Raw genomic sequence first — 26,716 nt, 5'->3', positions numbered from 1 at the left:
AAATATATAATCTTATTCTGTATACCATTGTTAAATGTAGGAATTAAATTGTAGGTATTTGTGTTCTTCTGTGTAGTTAGCTGTTATGTACTAGGGCATACCACAGATGATTACTGCTCTTCTTAATCTCAGAAAATTTCTGTAGTTTGACATAATCAGTTAAATCTGCCTTCATTGTAATGGTTGCCTTTTAAATTATCTGGTTATAGTGTTATTAGAGCAGTAACTCAAGTAACAATAATTGAAATATTAATAATTGTAACCTTTTTAGTTTGATAAATTCTATTGAATATATCTTGCTCTGATATGTCTAAGCTTATAAAGAAAAGAATATTGGGTCCATATTTTTTTTTTAAATCTAAATTGTTTCCTTTCCCAGATAGACCAAAATAGTGTGAAATATATTAGCAATAATATATAAAAAAGTATGCCATATTTCTCATACTATTACATCTTTAACCATACGTTCCATGACATGCCAAATAGCTGAAACCATACAGTGCCAGGCTTTTATCCCCAGCCTATGGCTAGAATTTTTTAAGATAAATTACTCATAAATTAACATAACATGTATAGAAGAATCAGTCTTGGCCATGATGATATTACTTTTGGATATATTGATTATGAATACAATATGTTACTCTACATTCATTGCTTACAGTTCACATGCCAGTCTGTTTCATAAATTTTGGAAACCATGTACCTTTCTGCAGAAGTTATCAGTGACAAATAGCGTTTGCTTGTTAAATGTTGGTAAATGGTGTAACATTTCATTGTTGTACATTTATGAAGGATTTTTCCAGTAAGAATGAAGGCTATGGGCAGCATATCTTAAGGAGAATATGCTTATAGGTTCTCAATCAGTAGATTTGTGGGGTGATGGAATTTCTGTTAAAAGATACATACAGCCCATATTTCTCTAGAATTTGTTCTCCAATGCCTCATGGTGGTGAAACTGAACTTCAGCTTGTAGTCTTGGAATAGAAAAAAGACATAGGATTCACTCCTCCTCTAAAAGTGAAAAGATTTTCATGGTAAAACATGTCAAATTACTTACACAAGAGAAATTTTATTAATACATATTTAATAACACAGAAGTTACAGTCATTAAAAGAGAAGCTTATATAATTACTGTGGTTTACCATTTCTTGTGAGGTGAACCATTACTGGTATTAAAAGACATCATTCCACAGGTTTCTTGTTTCACAGAAATACTGTCAGAGCGTAGCCATCTGGTTTAAAACTTGCACAACCTGTTACTGTTCTAAAATTTGCTTTGTTGGCATATATAGCAGACACAATGCTTCCTGTCAGAAAGAAATTTCATAGAAACACTGTAGTGGAATTGGGAAATATTTCCTTACCAAGTAGAATATCTATTCCTTACCTATGTTAGGGAATATAGTCCTTACTAGTAGAATATCTATGGTCTTATCCCATCTAATATTTAATAAACCTGCGATATTTGAGATAATCAGGTATATTTCTCATTTTCATATATAGGCTAAACTTTTATGCATTAACATGCCTACAGTTTGGGATGTTTTCTGTGGGCTGGTTATTGTGGGCTGGTTATTGTGTTGTCATGTTGCAGTGTTTTTACAATTCCTGATTTTTGCCTATTGTTCCCTAAGAATGAGCTTTACAATTTAATATCATCATCTTTACTGTAGGTACAGTAATTACAGGGTTTTTTCCTAGCTGAGGATGTGCCTGTTGAGTAGATATTGATAAAGAAATGGTGGGGGTTCCGAGTAAAGTTTCTCAGTATAATTTTATTTAGAATGAATGAGATGTATGCTTTTTGCAATGCAATGTTCAGAACGGTTCTGAGCAGTTGCAATCTGGCACTGTCTTCATGTCTTATTATGCTGATTCACCACTCACATCAGACAGTGCTGTCATTTATTTTATAAAAATGGAAAACTCTTCAATAAAAATGCTAAGTTTTAAAAATAGAAAGAGCAATAGAAAACCCCTTTTTGTTTATTTTTTTACTCAGTTAATTGGATTGCAAATAAATTCCTTAGAGGAGATGCTATGAATTTCTGTATGCATAATCTCAATTTGTAATTTTACATTTGCAGTATTAGTGAAAAATACAAGAATATATTATAGCTACTAGAGATGTTGCTTATGATGTAAGGAGCATTATCTAAGTAGGAAGCACTTAGAGTTGTTACTTCTGATTGACCTGTTTGAGTTGGGTCATTGAATGGCAGGTCCATTTTGTAACTAAGTCCAAGTTCATCTTAATGCTATAGGAAAATTACCTGAAGTCATCCTTCCTTTCCCCCCCCCCCCCCCTTTGAAATCTGTCTCATTTCAGCCTGCCACTCTCATGTGATTAAGTTTCAACTTATGACTCGGTGGCATACAGCCACTGAGTCTGTCATTATATATCACAAAAGAGTATCCATACACAGCTTTCCCTGCAGCAGAATTTTTCCTTTAGAACTCCACCATTCTCATTTGCCCTTAATTATTTATATTTCTGTTAAAAAAAAAATTGCTCTAGGAGAACAGGAGAATAAAAGGCGATGCTTTGAAAGGCCAATTCATTAGGTGAAAACAAATATACCCGTCTTCATTATCTGGTTATAGCTGACCAATAGAGCTGAATACCCCTGGCTCTCTCTTCCATACAGCAAGTACATCTGTTTTTAACAGAAATGAATCCACAAGGGACATGAATAGGACAAGTATTTTCTGAACAGCCTGTTGCTTCTGCCTGCTTTCCTTTGAAGTAATGCGAGAGAAAGAGGTAGGCTCAGGAAGCAATGGTCTACTCAAATTATTGGAGAAGGCCACTGAAGAGTCAAGAGTGCAAAAACAAGCCTGAAAGCAGCCTTTAAATATAAGACTTATGAGAATCTTACTTTGTGTGACTGAATTTGCTGTAGACTACTGAAAGGTGAAATAATAGATAGTGTCTAGCCTCAGTAGGTGTCCTGTTGTTCACTTGCTGACTTCAGTTTTAAATTCTGAGACTAAAGCTTCCGCATAAATATAACGTAATGCTCAGAAGTTTTACAATATATCGTATTTAGGAATCCAATTTTTCTTTGTCATCTTAAGAAGAAAACCACAGTTACTGTAAAAGTTTCAAAGTTTTCAAGGGGTTTTACGATCATGACTATAGTTAATTCCCTCAAGGATCATAAAAAGAGACTTGATTTTTAGAAATGATTAAGCAACACTCAAATTCTAGTGTTGGATATTACAGAGCCTATAGACTCACCATCTAAAGATGCTGGATTTCCTAAATGATTTGTTGTGAATTATTCACTCTGCTGTCAGCTATCTGTTGTTCCCTAAAGCTAGGGGATTATACTAACTCCTTTGATAGGTCTTCCTTTTTCTAATTGCATTTCTTTGCCCTTTCCTATGAAGTATTTTCATTCACCTCTCAATCCTACTGATTGGTTGCTCCAGTAACAAGGACTGTCAATAACTGTGGTTAGTAATTACCCTGATGCGGGCAGACAATCCATCATAGTGGATTTTGCATGTGGCGCCTTATAATTAATCATGGGGCCATGGTGCAGAAACCACAAAGCAGAGTAGAAATTTGTCTTGTAAAGGCCATTCAGGGTTGGAGCATAAAGAATAATGAGCCCATAGCTGGTAACTCTTGTTTACTAATCAATCTTCCTATTTTGTCTTTTAAACTCTTCTGTAGGGTTTCATGAAATCATTCATGGAAGTGATAATAATAGCTTAATGGAAAAAAAAATACACATTTGAAGATTTCGTTTTTTGATACTTTGGGATGGTTTTTTTTATGTTTCCATCTGGTTTACAGTAAGGGGAGTTAAGTAATTGATAAATTAGAAACTGGCTATATTAGTTTTAGCACCAGGTAAAGAGGGAGAAGATGGTACAAGGTTGGAAGATCTTGTTGCTGTAGCCATGACAGACATAAAGTATGCCCAGTAAGATCAACAGAAAATGCCTGAAAATAACATGAGTATTTGTGACCTTGCTTTGGCAGTGTATCTGGAGGGGACTGGGATTCTGCTGAGGCACGTCCACTCAGATTCATTGAAAATGTTCTTGCTTCTAAGGATTCAGTATATTGGCTGTAGTTTATTGTATGAAAACCATTAAAAAGCATGAAGTTCTTTCAGGCTTGTGCCATGAACTTGCCTAGTATTGAGTAAAGTGGCGTTGTTCCCGCAGATGTAGTACCCCAGTGTTTCCATAAGCATAGAATCCCTCAACCTCACTGTATGTAGTTGAGGAGAACAGATTCTACTTATCTGTGATAATAAAGGTTTATATAGATTCAGAAGAGAAAAGGAGCAAGCCAGCATTCATTTTTTTCACTTCACAATACCATCTCACAGCTTCTCTTTGAAAATTTTGTCAGTTTCTTCTCATTTTTTGTTTCACTGCTAAGTTTTGTCTTCCTTGCAGGCTTTCTCAACCGTTGCCGATAATTATTCTTTTACTGTCTGCCATGCCCAGTACTGGTTAGTGGTATCAGCTACAGTGTGTGCCCTACCTTATGGTGTTTAAAGATAATCCTACAAGATATGTCTTGCCTATAACTGCCAATATTAGCGCTACTCAGTTTTATCCATTTAGTCCAGAATCCAGCACGTAAGAAAAAAATTTGGCCCAGTAACCAATAAGGAAGAGCAGGCAACAACACTATTGCAATCTATGCTTTTTCTGCGTAAAAGAGTTTTGTCACAAAAGGCAGTTAAGCTAGGATTCCACGCCTTTTCCCTTCCTGATGAACACTCCTGCTGAAGCTAGACTGTCAGAAAGCCTGTGTGAAAGATCAATCTTTGATTTCTTTTTTCAAAGAAAAATATTGAAAAAGCACCCCAGTCTATAAAAAGTAGCACTTTAGAAAATCATTTAACTGATTGTATTTTTTGAGGTGTTTTAAAAGTCATTGTCTGTCTGACAGCAATAGGATATTGAGTGAGGCGTTGCTATCTTATTAATAAGAATATGATCCACATTTCTTTGAAAGCTTCATGCCAATTACGTTCTTTAAACCCAAAGCTGTAATGAATCACTTATATACAGTGTACCTTGAACTGGTCCCCAAATATACCCCAGATAAGCCTTGTCTCTCAGCCCAGTGGGTTGAGCAGGTGACTTCTGAGTAGATGGTATATGACTATACAGTGGATACTTAAATACCCCCTTGATTTCTCCTAAAATGAGAGGTGATTGTTTTCAACCTGAACTCTTAACGTTCAGGTGACATTTCCACCCCGAGTACTTTTAAGTATACTTGAAGTGTCTGCCATAAAAATGAAGTTACAGTTCCTTAAAGTAGAGGGATTGATTAGGTAACTCTTAAGGACTCTTTCAGCTCTCTGTATTATATTTTGGTCTGTTTTTACATAAAAACACAACAGCTTCTCAGTAGTGCTTTTGGACAAAATTCAATGTATGCATATGTGTGTTAATTATTAACACAATATTGTTTAAAAGGATTGTCTACTCTGCTTCTTAGACAACTTCTAAACATGCACATTTTGTGTCGTAGTTTATTGAATGCAAAGCACTGAGTTCATTTTTTCATTGTTTAAATCCCCCCTTTAATTGTCAGAGTTCACACAATGTGGATGAACCTTTCCATCCCTATTTTGTGTGATAACTGTATAATTCTGCTAAATTTATTTTCATCTACTGTTTTTTCTGTTCCAGTGAAATCTTTTGTGATCTCAACACATTACACCAGAACATCATTTACTCTCTGGGACGCGTCTTTACCTTTCTGTTACAACCATTCTCAAGCTTTTTTACTCAGATTCTGCATACTTGAAATCCATGCAGTTTATTGGCTAGACCTCTGTGATACTGAACTATCCTATATTAGATAGTAATTTTTATCTCTTTTCAGGGGTATTATTGCCTGATGATGAGAAAATGGTGAATTTTGTCCAGAGGACTCTGGATAAAATTTTGCTTCTGAACTTTTGTGCAACTGCTGCTTTATGATGAGCAAGTCACTTTCCTCTGTTTGCCTCGCTCTCTGCAAAGTGTGGCAAGATTACTCTCGTCTTTGACAATGCTAAAAATTAAAAACGTTCTGGGTTTTGCTATTATCTTCCATTTAAATGATTTAGCATAGGAAAGATCCTAATTAAAGATCTCTCGTAAAGAGGATGAAAGATTAGAGAGGGGTGCCTGTTTTACTATGTCAGAAAAGTGAGGATCTGTGATTTAGCCTGAGAGCATAATCAGATCAAAAGCACTGCACAGTGAGCTGGAAGCTCTTTGAGACTATGCAGGAGCAAACAGGGAAAAGTGAAATCAGGGTTTGCTCCAATGAAGAGGTGCACACATCTGGACTTGATTGTAAAAATGGAATTTTAATATTGAAAACTTAAGTGATGCATGTAGTTTTGTCATTCTACATAGTGAGAGTCTATGCAACAGAATATGAAGAAATAGTTCTCTTCGGTAATATGAGCTGAGGTAGGTTCTCTGCTGTTTTTTCTTCTCCGTCCTAAACTTCACATAGAGAATTCAAGGAGGAAAAAGAGATCATCTTCTCTCCCAGTAATTTCTTCTTCCTTTACTTCTCAGTTGCACTTCACAGCTTCTCAACAAACCAACATTTTTTGTAGCTTGTTTAGTGCTACTTTTGCCTAATCTCTTTCACGTCACCCTGTTTTCTGATCTGCTCATTTTCCCCCACTGTATTGTAATGTTAAATATATTGAAGGGTAGGAGTACAACTCACTGCCCAAGATCAACTTATCTTGGAATTATCACATTTTTGGCTCTTTTTCTATTAGTTAATAATTTTTCTGTATATAAAGTCTTATCATCTCCTGAAATTTCTTTTATTTTACAACAGAAAGGTTTCCAGATTTAGGTTTTATAAAATTTCAGTTTTCCCCAGCAATTAAAAAAGTCCTGATAGTTACTAAAACAATGTCAAAATGAGCTAATCCAGTGGTCTGAGTTCACTTACTGCTTCACTTGCAGCTATTACACTACATGTTTATTCCTTCCTTTTGTGTTTTCCTTTGCTTTGCCTGTAGCACCAGTCCACCTCTCCATACAGCCAGTCTCTCCATTGTATCTTTTCACAAACTTACAGCTGTCAAAAAAAGGCCTCTCTCCTTTTCTCTTGTCTCTGCTTTGCCTTGGATTGTTTCTTCATTTAGGTCATTAGGACCACCATAAGACAAATAATACTAGTGACTCTCAAATATTTTAAAAAATACTATTTGTCTTACTGTTTTAAAAGTGAGAGCAAGGAGATGGGTAAGTATCACAAGGTGAAGTACAGGAAATGTATTTAGAAGCAGCACAACTTGGCACAAGTATCAGAGGTTGTCTGGTTTATATCAGTAAGAGTTTTATAGATTGCTAAAACTTCTTTTAAATTTCTGTGTGTGCCACTTATGTGCTGTTAGGCAAAAACGTTGAAATAGTTACCGTAGTTTGAGGGGTACAGGTGTCACCCAAGAAGACTGTTTCCTGACCCTTCATATGGTTGCATTGTAAAAGCTACCGTCATGTATTTCAGTATTTGAGCAGATGCCAAGAGGTGACTCTATCACAGGCAGCAGTATAACAACAGGATTTAAAATGCATCAGACTGAACTGCATGAAGCTGCATTAATTGAAGTTGGTACACTGTAAAATGGCAAACAGAATGACACTAATTAAATGCTGAGGTTAAAAATTTATAAATTGGCATAGCAGTTACCGTTAAACCATAATGAAGACAACAGCCTTGGAATATTTTGAGACTATCAAACAACTGTTTTGGCTGTACTGTTAGAGTAAGACTTGTAAAGATCCAGCAAGATTCTGTAGCCTTGTGTATTGTAGGATTTAAAAATTTGTATGATGACACTAAGCATAAAGAGTAGAGGTAGAGATTGGGTTAGTAATGCTTCATAATATCATACCTTCCTTTTATTTCTTTTTGCAAATATATATCCTGTTTGAAATATGACCCCAAAAAATTCTACATTTCTCCTAAGTCACTGAAGTGCTGCCTGCCACTGTGCTTAAACTATTAGCACAAATGAGAGATCAGTGTAAAATGATCTGGAAAAAGAAAACTCTCAGCTGCATTTGCTATGGCTAAACAGTTGTTCTCTAGGTGTATCAGAAAGGTCTAATACCCCTTGCATCCTCCTGCTTAGTATTTCTCATCAATAATTTACATAGTGTCAGCTTTTAAAGGTCTGCTGTATCATTTACCTGTGGGGGAGTTTTTCCCACAGTATATGCTGTAAATCAGTGCTATCCACTTAACTATGGCAGTTCTGTTTACACTAATTTTTTTTTTTAAGAGCTGTTTCCATATTTTTTGAAAGAGGTGATGCTGGATTTTTAGCTGTGTAAGATGAGGGTATGGTAATAAGTGAGAAGGGCTTTGGAGCTAGACACTTGTCAAAGGGGCTGAAGGGGATTAGCAAGTTGATGCAGCAATAAGAGAGGCGCCAAGTGAACATCTAGTTTCAAAGGTCCCTGAAGTGTGTAGGCTTTTAAGGGTGGTTTCCAAGCTTCAGTAACACTTGTACTTGGTGAGAAGGTCTAAAGGAGAACAAACAATATGCTTTTGAGTTTAATCAAAAGAAAACTGGTTTGAACAGAACAGCTCCTGCAACCACTGCAGGATTCAAGGGTAGAAATATTGTGTGTTTCTGGAAACTGCGTTGCAAGAAGGGGGGAAAAAAAAGGAATTTTATTCATGCTTTGAGTTGAGAAAGTGGCAGCATATCAGTTGTAGGAAGAATGTTGTCATGAATAACTTTTGCAGACAGGGACAGACAGACAGATTTAAAACTGAACCCATTACTGCTTCTGCTCCTTACCCTAGGGAGTTTCTAGGACTTGAGCATGCAACTTAGTGAGAGGCACAGGCTGAGAGTTGGTTAAGAGCTGGCTTCTGATCTTTAAGTCAATTACTAAGAATTTAGGAAAAATGAGATGGAGATCAAATGTTTGAAAGGGATATTTGACCTGGTTCCTCTCTTCTTTATTTCTTCCAAGTCAAATCCACTGCACATGATTTCTTAAGATTTTTAGGTAACAATAGTACAGTCCAAGTCAAGAGAAATTGGAGGGGGTAATTTTTTTTTTATAAAGGAGTATTGGGCAACTATTTCAGCAACAAACTTGGAAAGGGAATGATATTTCCAGGATAAAGAAAATTAAGTGCTTCAGGGGAGAAAGAACTGCTCATGTTTTCTACACCTTGCATTACTGCATCTGTATTTAGGGACATTTCTGACAGTAATATTCACATTTATGCCATATTTCTCATGCTTATCAAAGTTTTACAGAAAACTGACATATGTTTGGGTGTTGCTCTGGGACAGTAAAAGTATGTTCATTATCTACCAAGATTTGTGCTAGTTTCTTGGGAAATATTTTAGAGGAGTCATGATTTCATGTCACAACCCCATCTAGAGAAGTCAGGGAAAGATTGTATTGATTTCCCTGTAAAAACATGGTTGAAATGTTAAAATGTGTCTCTAGAAGTTCAGTTTTTACTGAGGCAGAAAATACTTTTCTAAAAAATACCAATAAAAAGAAAAGTACAGGGCCAAGTATCATTTCAGATGTAACTCAATCACTACTAAAAATATATGAAAGAAAGAAAAAAAATGATAAAAATAAAAAGAGACAAAAACTTACTAGATTTCTTCCTGAAAGCCTACAAAATGTGGGGCAGGGGGTGGTGGTAGTGTATGTATCCAGTTTTCAAGTTGCATCAAAATTCCAGCTACATAGAATCAAAAAAGTCTTTAGGTTGGAAAAGACCTTTAAGATCATTGAGTCCAGCTGTGAATTGGAACTGCAAAGTCCACAACTAAACTATGTCACTAAATGCCACATCTACACATCTTTACCTCCAGGGATGGTGACTCAACCTCTTTCCTGGGCGGTCTGTTCCAGTGCTTGATGACCTTTCCAAAGAAATTTTTTCTAGCATCCTGACATAACTTGAGGCCATTTCCTCCTGGTCCTATCACTTGTTGCATAGAAGAAGATACCAACCCCCACCTCACCACAACCACCTTGTTGTAGAGAGTGATAGGCTAAACAACCCCACCTTCCTCATAAGACTTGTTTTCCAGACCCTTCACCACCTTCTCTAGGCTCTCTCCAGCACCTTAATGTCCCTGTTGTAGTGAGGGGTGTGGCAATGTATTTATGGAAAAAGTCCTGCCAAAGATGGACTGGTGAAGAAAAAGAAGAAAACAGCTCAAATGTTACAGAAACAGGAGTTTTTAACGTTGTTTAAACATGTCTTAAGATGGCCCTTTTGCATTTCTGCAAAGTCACTGCTCCTTCTTCCCGGCACCCTCTGTAAAGACCCCTTATCTCCCAGGCAGGAGTGTCCTGAGAAGATGTCCTAAGGCGTTCTCAGTGGCCTTTGTTAACCCTTTCCTATTGGCTGTTAACTCTCTACCTGATTGGTTTTTCTGTAAGACCCTTCACCTGTAATTGGTCCCCTTTGACCCTCCCAAGAGCTTTATAAACCCCTATCCCCACGTTAAACTTCCTCTTTCGTCCGTCCCTCCCTGGTGGTCTGTGTGTGTGCTCCTTGCGGGGTCACAGGGCCATGTGGCAGGGGCAGGGGGGAAGGGCATGCACCTTCAAGGTAATGGACTAACTTCCAGGGCCTGAAGGTTCCCCCTCCAACTCATCCGCCGTAGAGGGGCCCCAAACTGAACACAGAACTCGAGGTGCATCCTCATCAGTGCCCCGTGCAGGGGGACGATCACTGCCCTGGTCCTGCTGGCCACACTATTTTGGATACAGGCCAGGATGGCATTGGCCTTCTTAGCCACCAGGGCACACTGCTGGCTCATGTTCAGCCAGTTGTCGACCAGGTCCTTTTCCTCTGGGCAGCTTTCCAGCCACTCTGCCACAAGCCTGTAGCAATGCATGGAGTTGTTGTGACTGAAGTGCAAGACCTGGCACCTCATCTTATTGAACCTCATTCCACTGGCGTCAGCCCGTTGATCCAGTCTCTTCAGATCCCACTCCAAAGCCTTCTGACCCTCTAGTAGATCAACACTCCCACACAACTTGGTGTCTTCTGCAGTCTTACTGAGGGTGTACTCAATCCCCTCATCCAGACCATTGATTATGGTATTACCAGTACTCTTTAGGATCAGCCATCCAGCCAATTTTTAACCCAGCAAACAGTGCACCCATCCAAGCCATGGTCTGCCAGTTTCTCCAGGAGAATACTGTGGGAAATGCTGTCAAAAGCTTTACTAAAGTCCAGGCAGAAAACATCCACAGCCTTTCAATCATCTGCTAACCAGGCCAACCTTGTCATGGGAGGAGATGAGGTTAGTCAGGCAGAACCTGACTTTTATAAACCCATCCTGGCTCAGCCTGATCTCCTGGTTGTCCTGCATGTGGCCAGTGATGACATGCAAGATAATCTTTTCATGACCTTCCCCAGCACCAAGGTCAGGCTGACAGGCCTGTAATTCCCCGGATTCACCTTCTGGCCCTTCTTGTAGATGAGTGTCACATTTGCCAACCTCCGGTAAACTGTGACCTCCCCATTTAGCCTGGACTGCTTGTAAATGATTGAAAGTGGCTCAGTAAGCACTTCCACCAGCTCCCTCAGTAGCTTTGGGTGGATTCCTTTCAGCCCCATAGACCTGTGGGGGTGTGTGTGCCTAAATAGTGTAGCAGGTCACTGACAATTTCCACTTGGATTATGGGGTGTCTGCTTTGCTCTTTGTCCCTATCTTCTGTCTCAGGGGGCTGGTTACCCAGAGAACAACTGGTCTTGCTGTTAAAGATTGAGACCAAGAAGATATTAAGTACCTCAGCCTGCATCCAGTAAAGGATGAAGATTCTCCTTAGCTCTCTTTTTGTTGCTAATGTATGTAGAGAAACATTTTTTCATGTCTTTTATGACAGTAGCGAGATTAAGTTCTACTTGGGGTTTGGCACTTCTGATTTTCTACCTGCATAACCTCATGACATCCTTGCAGTTCTCCTAAGATGCCTGCTCCTTCTTCCAAAGCTGATAAATTCTCTCTTTTTTCCCTGAGTTCCGGCTAAAGCTGTCAGTTCAGCCAGGCCGGTCTTCCCTGCCAGCTCATCTTTTGGCACGTGGAGATGGCCTGCTTCTGTTAAGCTTTCCTTCTTGAAGAATGTCCAGCTTTCCTGGACTCCTTTGCCCCTGAGGGCTACCTCCCAAAGAACTCTGTCCACCAGCCTCCTAAACAGGCCAAAGTCTACCCTCCAGAAGTCTGAGGTAGCATTTCTGCTGATCCCCCTTCTTACTTGTCCAAGAATCAAAAAGTCTGTCATTTCAGTCATTGTGCCCAAGATGGCCTCCAACCATCACTTCACCCACAAGTCCTTCTTTGTCGTGAACAACATGTCCAGTGAGGCATCTTCCTTTGGTGCCAACTGGGGTTAAACCACAACATAACTATGAAATTAAAAGGTTTCTATTGTTAACTGCACATTTTTAGAGGAAAAATATTTTACTGATATTTAGTTTTCTGTAATTGTATAGTACTATATATAGAATCATAGAATGGCTTGGGTTGGAAGGGACCTTAAAGATCATCTAGTTCCAGTCCCCCTGCCAGGGGCAGGGACACCTTCCACTAGACCAGGTTGCTCAGAGCCCCATCCAACCTGACCTTGAACACTTCCAGGCGTGGGGCATCCACAGGTTCTCTGGACAACCTGTGCCACTGTCTCACCACTCTCACAGTAAAGAATTTCTTCCTAATACCTAATCTAAACCTACCCTCTGTCAGTTTAAAACCATTCCCCCTTGTCCTATCACTCCATGCCCTTGTAAAAAGTCTCTCTCCATCTTTTTGGTAGTCTCTCTTCAGGGAGTTACCACAATTAGGTCACCCCTAAGCCTTCTATTCTCCAGGTTGAACAATCACATTTCTCTTAGCTTCTCCTTGTAGAAGAGGTGCTCCATCCCTCTGATCATCATGGTGGCCCTTCTCTGGACTGGCTCCAACAGGTCAATGTCCTTCCTCTGCTGGGGACCCCAGAGCTGGATGCAGTTCTACAGGTGGGGTCACACGAGAACAGAGTAGAGAGGCAGAATCCCCTCCCTCACCCTTCTGGCCACGCTGCTCTTGATGCAGTCCAGCATACAATTGGCTTTCTGGGCTTCAAGAGCACATTGCCTGGTCATGTCCAGTCTCTCATCATCCAGCACCCCTAAGTCTTTCTCAGCAGGACTACTCTCCATCCCTTCATCCCCCCAGCCCGGATTGATACTGGGAATTGCCCTGACCCAGGTGCAGCACCTTGCACTTCATCTTGTCAAACCTCTTGAAATTCCCATGGGCCTACTTCAAGCTTGTCCAGGTTTATATTTTTCATCTGTTGTGTCAGCTGTGCTGCTTTTGGCTGCAGTTCGGAAAGGAATAGGAAGATTAAATGAAAGGAGGCAGTTGCTCTCCATTCTGACATGGACCTATTGAATCCAGTGAAAGAACAGCAAAATTTGAGACAACAACAGGCTCAAGTCTGCATGTTTCTGGGCATTGTTTAATCGTTTATATCTTTACAAAATCAATGTGAAGCATAAGCATGCTTATTTTTTGTAGCATGCCTGCTTTTTACTCAGTTTTCACAGAATGAATTCCAATGAATATTTGTCCTTTGGACTATCAGAGCACAGCATACTTTGACTCTCTTCTGATAAATAGTAGTACTATGCAAATAATTTTTTCTGCAGTCTGTAAGAGCTTGTTAGACTGTTTGCCATTTTAAATAATGTTTTTAGTGGCAATGTCTATGTTATGACCCAGAAGTTAGTTTAATTAGCCTTTGTCCAGCAGGTTCATTCGAAGCTTAAAATTATGGCATTATCCAGTACACTTGAACTAAACAAACTAAGTGCGTACAAATGGCTTTATAATCAAATAATGAATTGAAGACTCTCAAGGACGTTGATTAAGTGCGATGGGTGCACAGAGAGCACAGGCAAATGCCAGAGACGAGTCTGTAATCAGTGCTCCAAATCTTTGGGGAATTTTTTGAGTTTTCCATTAACTCAAAGTAAACTTGATGATTACTTGGGAAGCCCTTAATCTGATATCATACCAGGCTGGAGGGAAGTCCACTGAATAAACTGGGCTTGAGTGAATCTGTGGAAGGTATTGACCATAAGTTTTCAAGATGCCAAAACAACGGTACAAAGATCTGTGACCTGCTGTCCTCCATAAAAAGAAACATGTTTTTGTATGCACACATGTAGTCACGCTTGTAAAACATTTGAGTGCAAAGTCACTATGCTGAAGGCACTAGACAGAGAAAAATTCCATGCATGATGTGATCCCAGCCATTACATACTGGGATTCTGTTGTCGTGTTACAGATGTTTATTTTGTTGGAACACTTTCAGTTACAGACTGCAAAGAAAGTAATTGATTTTGTATGGAAGTCAAAAATAATTGAGCTTTGGCAAAGTTTCTTCAAAGGATTTAGAATTGCAAGAATTTTATTTCTTTTTTCTGAAACAGAATGAAGTGCAAGTATTTTCTGAACTCACAAATACTATGTGTCACAGATCTGGTCACTTTATCTTGCTAGGTTCTTACCATTGTCAGGTTTTAAAAATCAACTGCTTTGTGTTTAAAAAATCAACTGAGATCAATCTAATGATGCATTATCCCTCAGGCTCAAATAAATATTTGTAAAGAGGAAAGAGAAAAGCTGACCTGTGCTCAGAAAAAAAAATTGCCATTCATTTTGAATTATTAAGACAGAGTAAAGCAAATTTTTGTTTGCAAGTATTGATATGTTCTTCTGGAAATTGCTTAGTACAATTTAATTAATAAAATATAGTCATTCTTAAGCAGAAAACCTTTCAAGTTCTGATTGAATTAATGGATAACTGAGTTAATTACACTTTCCTGTGAAGAAAATACTGCTAAAAGAGAGGAAGTTTGGGCATCTGATTAAATTCTTGACTCTTAACAGCTTTCTTCCCTAATTTTGGCACATTTCAGATAGTATGTGCATCATTCCCTTTCCTTAACTAAAAAATCATCAGCTTCCCAGATCTCCAGCCATGCTGTCAGAAGTAATTCACTAATGCCTATAAAAGCAAAAAGGCATAAAAATAAATAAATAAACAAAATAGTTTTGACCTCGATTTCCCTATTCTGATTTACAACACAGCTGCATAAATGCTTGTGCTAGCATAAGAGTAACAAGATCAAGTAGTGGGGTGAAAGGGTGGGAAAATTGCTTCTTATGGAGCTACCAGCTTAAAATGTTCATGAAACATCATCTTTTAATGAATCTTAGGGTCCCTGAATACACAAAGAGGAGTAGCAGCCTGTTTTAATCATACATGAGCAGTTCTAGCTGAAGGTAAAAGGAAAACTTGCCATGACTTCAAAACAAACAAGGTTTTAACTCACCTGAAAAAATATAATTGTTTCAGCTATTCCCCATCACAACTATGTTAGTCAGGCTTGAATATGCTTAATAATGTACAAACTGTGAACAAGTACTAATCAATTCCCAGATTTGGAAGCTTTTTCTTTTTTCCTTTTTTTTTTTCCCTAAGAATCAAATCAAAAACTAGTTGAGGTTGGAAGGGACCGACCTTGGAGGTAAAGCAGGTTACTCAGGGCCTTGTCCAGTTCAGTTTTGAATATTTCTAATTATGAAGATTCTGCAATCTGTGTGGTCAAGTGTTTGATCTATGGAAAACTACTTTGACTGATAATCAAGTGTAAGGTTTATGTATCTTGGTAAATATTTCCAGGCTTATCATGTCAGTGATTTAGAGAATTGCTTCAGATCATTTTTATACAGTCTGGCTTGTTCCCATTCCTCATCTTTGTTTGAAAATAACATCTTTTCCAGGGTTGATGGCTTTGCCTGCGGGTGGTTGTGTCTGAAGATATAGCAATGTTCAGAAGTTACCGTGAAGGAAAGCTAGGGTTGGCTTCATGCAATCAGTTCTGTAACTGTGTTACTTAATGGTCAGCCTGCAATCCTTTAAAACAGTGGTGTAATAATGGTTCATTCACTAGAAAAAAACAAACAAACATGTAAACACTACAGTAAATTTCTTGTAAAATATGCAGGATTTAGAAGAGACAAATCATTCAAAAGCGATTTAATTAAATAAGAATTTAGAATTTAATTTAATTAGTGTCTCTTCATCCATTCATCAAATTTTCACATTAAATTCCTTATGTTAATGTACACTTTCTTTTGTCTCTGTCGGCTGAATCAAAATGGAATGGAAGTCTGTCTTTGCTTCTAAAATATTCCGAGTGAAATCCTTCAGGTGCTGAATCTTTTTTGATAAGCATCCCAGTATGAGGAGTTATCTTGTGTTAAGTTGCAGCAAGCTGGGTGTTCAAGAAGTTTGAGAACAACTCTTGTACTTAAGACAGCTGAAATGTGTTACTTGTGCTGTAATAGTAGCTACACGGAGAGGGACTAAGGAAGTACGTGAGACAGGAATCTGGTTCTCCAAGCTTAAGAGCTACACGGAAAGTCTGAATGTAAGCTCAGGCACTTGCACCTTAGCTTGCTCTGAATTCTGCAGATCCTGAATGTGGTCTCACAACGCATTAGTACTTTGCTTTGTAATATTTACACACTGTCATGGCTTACAAAAACTCTCTTAAGTATTCTGTATTTCTGTGGACTGAAAATGGGAGCGTGATAGCTGTTGGCTTTGCTTCCAGACTATATTAAGATACATTGCTTTTTCTATTTTTCTGTGGTAATTTCTTTTTATAGAGGATAAAAAGTATTCTCACTTTTCTTAGTGTTTTGGAGGTGGAATTTGTGTCTACTTTTGTAGGCAGTTATTGACAAAATTATTACACTCTTCCTTAATTATAAATAATATTCTCTACCCATGTGTCATAGCAGAAGAAGTTGTAACTAGTCTCATCGTAAGACATTAGAATTTTGAAAGAGAATAAATGTTATTAATGAGCTTCTTACTTTTGTTAATGTGTAGGTACATTCAGAAGATCAGGAAAGGTTTTACAGGAATGTGCAGCTAACAGTGCTTTCCACTTACTAATTCCAAGTTTGATTATATGCAACCTAAGCTTCATTACATGTGGAAAAAATGGATTTTTCTCTTATAAATTGTGGAATTGACACCATTTTGTATTAAGCAGGGCAGAAAACCCAAAATCATTTGAACCACTGGCAAAAGATCTATTGGCGTAGATGCCTGTTTTAATTTTTCTTATAAAGTGATACTTGAAGTATTTGTGGCAGGAGATGTAGCTGTAAGCTGAACAGTACCAGACACTTGTATGAATACTTAAGCTCAGTGATCTAGATGGCTAAACACTTTACATTTGTGGAAGTGTTTGTGGTACAGCTTTAGGCTGAGACAACCAACCATATGAAACAGTTCCCAGGCATGATTTGGGAGGGACCAAGACTATTAATGTTACACAGTTTGAGGGTTGTTGTGGTGGTGTGAGAGGTTCAAAGAGTTTAATTGAGACTTCTTTGTAAATTATGTAAGTCTCAGAGAGGGGAACTGATATGGGAGAATTTGATCTAAGAAAGCAAGGAGATAAAATCAGAACATAAATCTGTAGTACAACAAAGGGGTTTAGAACAAGTTAAGTCTAACTATAGTATACACAGCTATAAAGTGTGGATTGTACCTAGATATTCTAATAGAAAGTAAAATATTCCAATAGAACTTAGAGCAGATTGTCTCAAGAGATTGGAAAATTACACGTACTTGTCATAACTGTGCATTGTATACATGAAATAAAAAGGGAAGGATTTTTCTCTGATGGCATGCATGGCATGCATCCCCCATGCATCTGCTCTGTCAACTAAGAATGCCTGCCTTCTGAATAACCACACTGCTGTCAGAGGGTTCTCTTTATTTTCTGAGATTTCGGTACCATTAGCTGGCCCTAGAAGTGGAACATTCTTATCATTTTAGATGTTAAAGAGGAAATCACTGAGTAAAATTCTGTGATCTGTATTATGTAAAGCATCTTGTTGACTCATATTCAGCTTCTGATCTGCTATGAGTAAGGGAATTGCTTTGAGGAACTACTCGATGAAGGAAAATGTTTCCCATCCAGTCTTTGTACAACTGCTTATTTGCCCCTGAATGTTAGAGCTTTCCTTTGTTGAATGAAATATTTTTCTTCAGATCATCTCTCCAGTTTGACCAGATCATTTTGAATTCTAACCCCATAATTTTATATATATATATATATATTAGCATTTTTCAGCTCCCTGTCATGTGGAAACTTACCTGATTTGCTATTGAATAAATCATATTATCTTTTCCAGATCTTAATGGAAAATAATAGAGCAGATTCAGGACAGATTGCATCAAATCCATATATGATACCTCTTTCTATTTTAGAAACTGAATGATTGACAATGAAGAAAAAATAATTAGTTATACTGTGTATAACTTTCAGTGGTTGAGAAAAAGAAGACAACATGCAAAATGAATAAAAGGTGCGTGTTTCAAGTTCAGTTCATTTAACCTCCCTTAAGTTAAATATTCTGTATGAATTTGAAAGGTGTGATGGGAATGAATGACAAGTATTTGGCTCTAAGATTCAAGTTTTGTTAGTTCAGTGTTTGTATATAACTTGAGTTTGTCATCCTTCCCTGATAGGAGAATTTAATTTTTTAATTTTTCATCTCACTTGCTTTCTGAGGCCTGATTTTAGGCTACAGAAGTAGTATATTGCAAACTGGAGGGAAATGGGTAGGTAGTGGAGCGTCTTTCTGATCTCTAGTATCAGGGACCCAGTACAGACCATGAAGTCATCTAAAAACTAAAGCTATACAGAGGAGCTTGAATAGGATAAAGGTAATATTCCATTAACCAGTCTAGTGAAAGTCTCATTTCCTCTGCTAATCATTTTTTTAGTATATTCCAGTATTATCCTGGAATCATTTGTGGTCAAAGAAACACCTTGTGAATTTTTCATATTAAAAACAAGCAAATGGTACCAGGTAGAACAAAAGAAAAATAATCCTGGTGCAGGTTTTAAGATGAGAAAAAGCAAAAGAACTCCTTAAGTATTTGTTCCTTTAGCTCAAGACTCCATTACCTCTGAAGGCTGATTATGTACTGTGTTTCCTGCTCCACTGGAGAAAGGCACAGTGGTTTTAATCATTCCTCTGATAGACTCGTTGAGCTCTTATATCATATATCAGTTCCTCCTGCAGACTGGACAAACTGCCTGAGAGAGTGGGAACAGTTTTTTCTTTGGGTAGCAGCTGCCAGATACCACAGAATGTCAGATTTTGTTCCTTTCCTTAGGCTGTGGGGAAGCATCCGAGGACAACAAATTCTGTCACGTATTCACAACCTCACAAATATTGAAATCCTTGGTTTTCTCTGTAAAGACAGCAATGTATATTTTCATATCCATAAATAGAGCTGTGAGTACACTCAACAGGAGCTTTTTCTGATTGCTGTCTTTAGACTATATCTGGGGAAAAAAAAAGCCATAAGAATCTGGCATTAAAACAGACTAGTTAAAATGTCTTTTGATATTTATATGGAGAGTGAATTATGAAATGGCACTCTCAGGCACAGAATATCTTGCTGCTGTTTTCCCTGTACCTACTAGTTTCACTTGCATTCAGTCAATTGTAGAGAGATCCCATTTAAGTTCAGTGGAAGGATGTGGAGGCAGGTGTGCCAGAGGAAGCCTGCACAACTTCCCAGCTGCAGAGCAGCCACTGAGGACTTGTGTGTAGCAGGTAGGACTTGGGTTTTACTTAGTGGCTCATGGGGAATACAGAAGATGACTGTTCTGATCTGCAAATTAGTTTTCTAATGCAAAACCTTGCCCAATGAGAGGTCTACTAAAACTGGGAAGAATCAGGAGATTACAGAACGAGGGGTTTGTTCTATCCCACTGAGCTCATGAAAAGAGCTTGTAGTGGCTCCTGAATCACCTCTTGCTGCCTACAGTGTTTTTCCCCTGTAAACTGCAAGAAACAGACACTGTTTTTTCTCTGGTGACTTAAAAAGATTTGCTATTTGCTTTCGGTCAGACCAAATTACAGTAATTGTGAAATCTCTTATGCAGCCTTCTGAGAATATAAGCAACTTTAAATCTTAAATCTGTAAACCTTTACACATTTTTTAGGCTGACCAAGCACAAAGCAAATCACTGATGCATGAGAAGTTGTTGGATACCTATACAGACATAATTCATGGTGTATTTTTGTCTGATCTTGTTCTATGAAGAAGATGTCTTCACTTTCCCTAGACATCTATTCCATTGCTTTATGTGTCCTACAGTGAGAAGGTTTTTGCTACAGTCTAATGTTAGTCTGTGCTACGAGCAGTTAGGCCCATTTTTTTCTATGTTGTCTACCATGAATTTGAGATAGTCTTTTCCTCTACAAACAGCTTTTTATTTACATGAAGACTTGTCACTCCCTTCAATGCAGGCATCTAAGACAGCTCATGACCTCTTCAAACAATCTCCACACATCTGAAACCTTGCAAAATTCTGGAAGGACTTCTTGCTCAACTCTTGGCTGCCTGTTGTTGCTGATGAGTGAACAACTTCTCATATGTTTTTGTGATTGGGTTTCACTCTTCTCAGTGCTTCACTTTCCCCTCATACTACCATAATGTACATATGAATGATAAATCCTTCCATTTGAATAGCCCTTGCATATTTTCTTTCATAAACTATTGAACTATAAAAGGACTCGCATATATTAGATGCTGAATCTCAGTTTCTAAGTGCGAGCACACTCTTCTCTCCCACGCCGATATCTGTTACAAAGATGATTTTCAGCTTTAGAATCTGTGGAATTATCAACCCTTTTCCAGAGAATTCATATGGGAAAATATGGGTGTGAAACATTAAATTTTAAGGAAAATAAAATATTTTAAAATATCACCAGAGAAAAATTTCCTGCATCATTATAATCCCTTCTCAGCCAGAAAAAGATCACTTCTTTTCTGACATATGAGGTTTTACAAGATTTCCCTTATTTTTCATCCAATGCTGTTGAAGTTCCGAATCATAAATCCAGCTTATTGGAGTATTGAGGGACTTTCTGTGTTCAATTACTCTGAAGATTCCTTGCCTGCATTTGAGCCTCTCCTCAAGACCTAAATGAGCAGAAAGGGCTAAAAGCAAGTGTGCTACAGAAACAGTAATAGCAATTTCATTGTTTCATTCGATCACAAATCAGAACAAATAGGCCTTTCCTCTATCTTCTATGAAAATAGAAACCATTTCCCCCTTAATATTGCATTGTCATTAAATCTTTCTGTGCGTGTTTTTGCAAAGTTGCAAAAGTAGAGACACAAACCTTCAGTTCACTGCAACAACAGAGAAAAGCCTTTACTCTTTAACAAGAAATAGTTACAAAAGGTTGAAGAAAGTACAGAAACAGCTGTACAGATGATAGAACTAGCTGGGGAAGAGTTGACAGCAGTCTGTGAGCTTCTAGTTTTGTTCTCAAACAACTACAACTTGCAAGCTAAAGATAATTAAAAAAAAGAAAAAGAGACATGAGGAGAGAACTGATTGAAAAAATCCTATATTTCACACAGCCCTGCATGTATCATAATGCTCCCTTTACCTCTTCCTTTAGCATTCAAATCCTTGGGAGATTTTTATGGGTTAGGCTTCTATAAAACTTGCCAGACTGCTTTGCACTGAGTTTTCACTTTGATTTGGGAAATACTTGTGCTGTAATATACATTGTAGGAAAGTGAACTCTATTAAAATTAAACTTGTAATGTTTACCAGCAAAAAGAACAAAATTCAAAATGCTACCAATCAATGTTTGCTGCAGTTAATCTACCTAAAAATCATGAGACGTGGGCAAAGTTACTTCCAAAGTCTTGATGGCACTTTCAAGAGGTGATGGCATTTCAAAAGCAGTTTAGAGGTTCACCGTAATATGAAACATTTTTTAAGGGATTTTTTTGAGGGCAAAATCATTTTTTGTAAAAACTGTGATTTTGAACTGAATTTTAGCAACCAGTTTCTACTTCAGTGCCACTATTTGAAAAAAATTGTACTTGGAAAACAGAAAATACTTGGAAGCTAGTCCTCTAAAAACATGCAGGTGATAGCAGAAGTAAAGCCAGCAGCCTTCTGCAGTGCAGATATAGTGTGCTATGTTACTAGTTCTGACATTTTTCAATAATACTTCAAAACTGAATTTGCACTATGAGTCAACTTATATGCCACTTTTGTCCCCACACCCACCTACCACCTACTGATACAGTTTATGAGGTAACTAAATTTTCTTGGTTCAATTCTGTTGTAAGAATTGCTTGCATAAGAATGACAATTAGCTTTAACTGACTATGGCTCTGGGAGCTTTTTCGTGCTTTTTCGTCTTCAGTTACTGTGTTATTGTTTCTTTTGCTCTTGACTTTGGTAACAGATTTCTGTTTGTGAAGAGTTTATCTTTTGAAATGAGATTGAAAATCAGTCAACTGAAGGATCTGTCTGTTTACTCAATGTCTGTTTACTCCTCCAGGAACATGAGATGCCTTCTTATATAGACCAGTATGATGTTAAGGATGAGAAATTGCTTTTGCTGTAGATGACAAGCTGAAATTAAAAAAATAATTATTAAAGAAAGGCAAAATGCAGATTCAAGGGCTAAAAAAAACAAAAATAAAGCAAAACCTGAACATTTATAAAAAGAGAAAAGTAAAAAATGCTATCCTATTACATACTGAAATTATCTCTGTTGTAATAAGGTCTGCCAGCAATGTACTCTGCAAATATGAAACAATATGTCATTCTAGAGTTTATAAAAACATTTGTATCCAAATAATGATGTATAGGACATATTTAATTAAAACATTATCTACTGTCACTGATACTAAAGGTGATACACCTATTGCGGTGAGACACTTCTAATACAGCTATATATAGCCAAATATCTTGTAACATGTCAAGTTCAACCTTCAACCCTATCACAGTGGAAGGTCCTCTGTATTTAAATGTTAATGTCAGCATATCTCTTCTTGTAGGTCATGTTAACAATGCTATGATAAGGGTCATCACTTTTTGAAGGGGAAGAAAATTGTTTCATAAAGTAAAACTTGTGGCATACTTCAAAAACTTGTGACTTCTTGAGAAATCTACATAATTTATAGTATTTCCTTTTTCTTGGGCAGTCAAGTGTTGCAACTCAAGCCTGATATATTAATGTATTGGAAGAAAGTTGAAGAGCAGATATATAACTGTAGGTTATATATCTATTTAGGTTATTAAAATCTTCAGATGGATGTAAAGTACTTTGAAAGAAAGTTCAGTCTGTGATAATATTCTCTAAGGCACTCTGGTGGCCACAGTCCTCTAATTTGTCGAGGTCTCTCTGCAGGGCCTGCCTGCCTTTGAGGGAGTCAACAGCTCCTCCCAATATTGTGTCATCTGCAAACTTGTTTACTATCCCTTCCAGTCCTGCGTCCAAGTCAATCACCCAGAAGGGTGCAAGGCTCTTCTTGGTGCTGCTAAAACGTAGGACAAGAGGCAATGGGGAGAAACTGATGCACAGGAAGTCCCACCTGAATACGAGGCAGAATTTCTTTACTGTGCGGGTGACTGTGCACTGAAACAGATTGCCCAGAGAGGTTGTGGAGTCTCCCTCACTGGCGCTATTCTAGAACCATCTGAATGCAATCCTGTGCGAGGTGCTCTAACGATGATCATCTCTGCTTGAGCAGAGAGGTTGGATGAGATGACCCACTGTGGTCCTTTCCAACCTTACCCATTCTGTGATTCTGTAATGGCTAAAATGTAATTTAAGCTGTTCCTTGCCATTGGCCACTGTTGCTGCCTTGATTCTGAGATTAAATAATTAGCATTCATGCATCATATTGTGCCATCACCTAACTCATCAGTGTCTTTTAACCTAAAATTGTCAGATTACAGACAGAACAAACAAATGTTTATATTCTAGCAAAGTGATGTTCTTGTATTAGAGACATTAAATCTCTCTAGCTGAACTTGAATATGTGCTTATTACTTAGTTTTAGTAGTGCTGTGTTGTACTCTTAAAAGAGGGGTATTTTCTTTTGGAGTTACCAGAAACTTTATCATAGATTATTTTTTCACTGTACTCATTCAGACCCTAAGGGTCTGAGCTTTTGGATTCATGGGAGAGTTCAAAATTGCAAACTTAGACTTCAAAGTTATCAGATTTCAGGTGTTTTTCATCTTTGTATAAATCACATCAATCCATGAACTTCAGTAAATTTCATTTAAAGATTCCATATAAGAGTTCTGAGCCAAAGCAGGTGACCTCCTCATGGATTTGTATTTATTTGCATATACTTCATAAAGTTCATGTCACAATGTCTGTGCTATTAGCTTTTGTGGGAATTTTCACAGCCAGTTCCTTTAATAGGCTTTATGGCTGTATGTTGTGTAGGAAGAATCAGGAAAACTATTTTAAGAGACTGATGTCCAGAAAATGTGTTTGACAGTACTTTATAACTACCCTTTTCTTACTTCTTTTTGTTCTATATTGCTGGTCTTGCATCAATGGCACAAAGTACTTTCTTGTTTTCAGATTGATCTATTACAGATTAAAAGGGATGAGCCAAAGTGAATGGCAGGAAAAATGAAATTTTTTATTAACCCTGAGCTGACTCAGTACTTGCCGTTGTCTTTAAACTGAGATCTGGAGCTGCTGCCACTTGGTAGCTTCCACAGTGTTCCTTTTGCATCACAAAGTTTTGATAAAAGCATAGAGTTTATTGTTGCAGAAAAGTCAAGTTTTAGCTAAATAGCAAGCAGTAAAACAGGGGGAAAGGGCTACCAGGTACATTATCGAAGCTAATTGTTCATTTGTTTAGAACTCAGTGTTAAAAACACCATGACAGACTCTTAATTACTAGCGTGGAACATGGACTTAATGGAGCAATGAGTATAAATGGTTACTAGAATAACCAGTTTTCTGTATTACACTGTTATTTCTTGTGACAATGTAGTCTGATCAGTACGATGTAAAATAATTCAGAAAAAAAGTCGTATTCTAAAACAGAACTGTAAGACTGCTTTCTTTTGTGTGGTTGGTCACATAGCTGATGATTTCATCCATTCACTCCTGCTAGCCATGAAAAGCCAAGGCACCTATGAATGGTTGAACAGTGTTGTACTGCAATTCAGCAGAATTGCTTCTCGAAACAAAGCCAGCCCAGTGAATAAGTTAGTAGAGATCCTTTGGCTCATATCTGCAGAATGCATTAATAAATATTTTGGGGGGTATAAACAAGGATGAAAATGTACAGTACTCCTTACTGTAGGATAGAACCTCTCCAGTGGTGAGTATGATAATTTTAAAAGATGCTATATGGCTGAACTATCCCTCCCGAGGGAAAAGCCCTTTAAGATAGATGGAGACACAAAGACTCTGTCAGCATCCCTTTTAGATGCTTGGCGAGTGCTTCCTTTGTCCCTACTGAGACATTTAATGACTGTGGTGTTCATACGTATGCATTTCTGCAGAGTTAGGAATTACTGCTGTTAAGTGGCATCCCAAAGAATCAGTATACAGCCCTTTGCTTCTGGTAGGAAACTTCTATTTAAGGGATTTATGTAATACCCCTTCATTATCTTGGGCAGGCTACAAGTGCCTGTTTGCATGCCTTTGGCAAGAACTGCTCCGATCTGTCTCCTGCAGTTACCTACTTTCTTCCAAACAATAGGAAAGGGGACTGAAAATTATGCCATATATACTTGCCAGGGGAAGGGAAATTTAATGAGTTATCCAGTAGGTAGCATAGTTTCCCTATGGAAGTTTTTATTCCACAGACTATTTACATATTTTATCCAGTGGTTATTTTATTATGCAATGTTGGCAGCAGGGTGTGAAATAGAGACCCTTTATCAGATAAGGTGGATCTTTTCCATAAAGCTGGATGTATGCATGTACAGGCTCACACAGATGCACACAGATATGCACAATGCTGAGAGCATTGAAAAATGTGTTACTGCCTACTTAGGTGCTGCAAAGATTTAGGTGGATTCCAAGAACTGCAGTCCTAAACACAGCCACAACATACTTTTCAGAGAAGTTTTTGTGGATCTCTTCTTAATATTTACTTTAATAAGTCAAGACCAAAGATTTTTTTTGTACCTCAGTTGTCTAAAAGTGATAGTAGCTTGTTCAATTAACTATGTTTGTGTTGTTCACTGGAATATTTGATAAGTATCCATATATTCAGTATTCTTTAGTCTTTTATGATTTTTAAGCAATATGGTGGTCCATGCTATCAAAATTAATTTTTTCTTCGATAAGTACTTTTAAAGAATGATTTCTGTGCAGTTAAATCATTCTAAAATTCAAATTACTATCATAAAAGCAATGCATTAAAAGAATTGCAATTTTTTTCAAAAACTACTCTCACAGAATAAAAATGGATGTAAGCCAATATTTCTCTCTTTGAAAGGCCTCTTGGCACGTGTCTCGTGAATTTCTTGAACACTATATAAATATATCATACAGCCAAGTGTATTTTACAGCTTTGAAAGCTAACTAAAGTAGATTTATTGGACTGGTATACAACATTAGTTTATAGCCAAAATGTTGTTGTCTATGGTTTTCAACAGTTTATATTTATATTTATGGGAAGGAGACTTCATGCTATGCAAGGTTTCAGTCTGAAGCTTGTGAGGAGATCATCTCACTACAGTGCATGAAGACAGGAGGACCAAACACCAGATCATTTCCACCACCCAGAGGGCAGCTGGACTTTTTGA

General features: G+C 37.7%; 1 protein-coding gene across 3 annotated transcripts in view; it reads left to right on the top strand.

Annotated features, from left to right (window-relative positions):
* GALNTL6 (polypeptide N-acetylgalactosaminyltransferase like 6) overlaps positions 1-26,716 on the top strand; it is a 481,442-nt gene that overhangs the window by 337,081 nt on the left and 117,645 nt on the right. The window lies entirely within an intron of this gene.

Source organism: Neopelma chrysocephalum, unplaced genomic scaffold (genome assembly GCF_003984885.1).
Source record: "Neopelma chrysocephalum unplaced genomic scaffold, ASM398488v2 Primary Assembly neopelma1_42, whole genome shotgun sequence".
NCBI classification, from domain to species: domain Eukaryota; kingdom Metazoa; phylum Chordata; class Aves; order Passeriformes; family Pipridae; genus Neopelma; species Neopelma chrysocephalum.
Note: the sequence above shows the minus strand (reverse complement) of the source record. Positions and strands in the feature narration are given on the sequence as shown.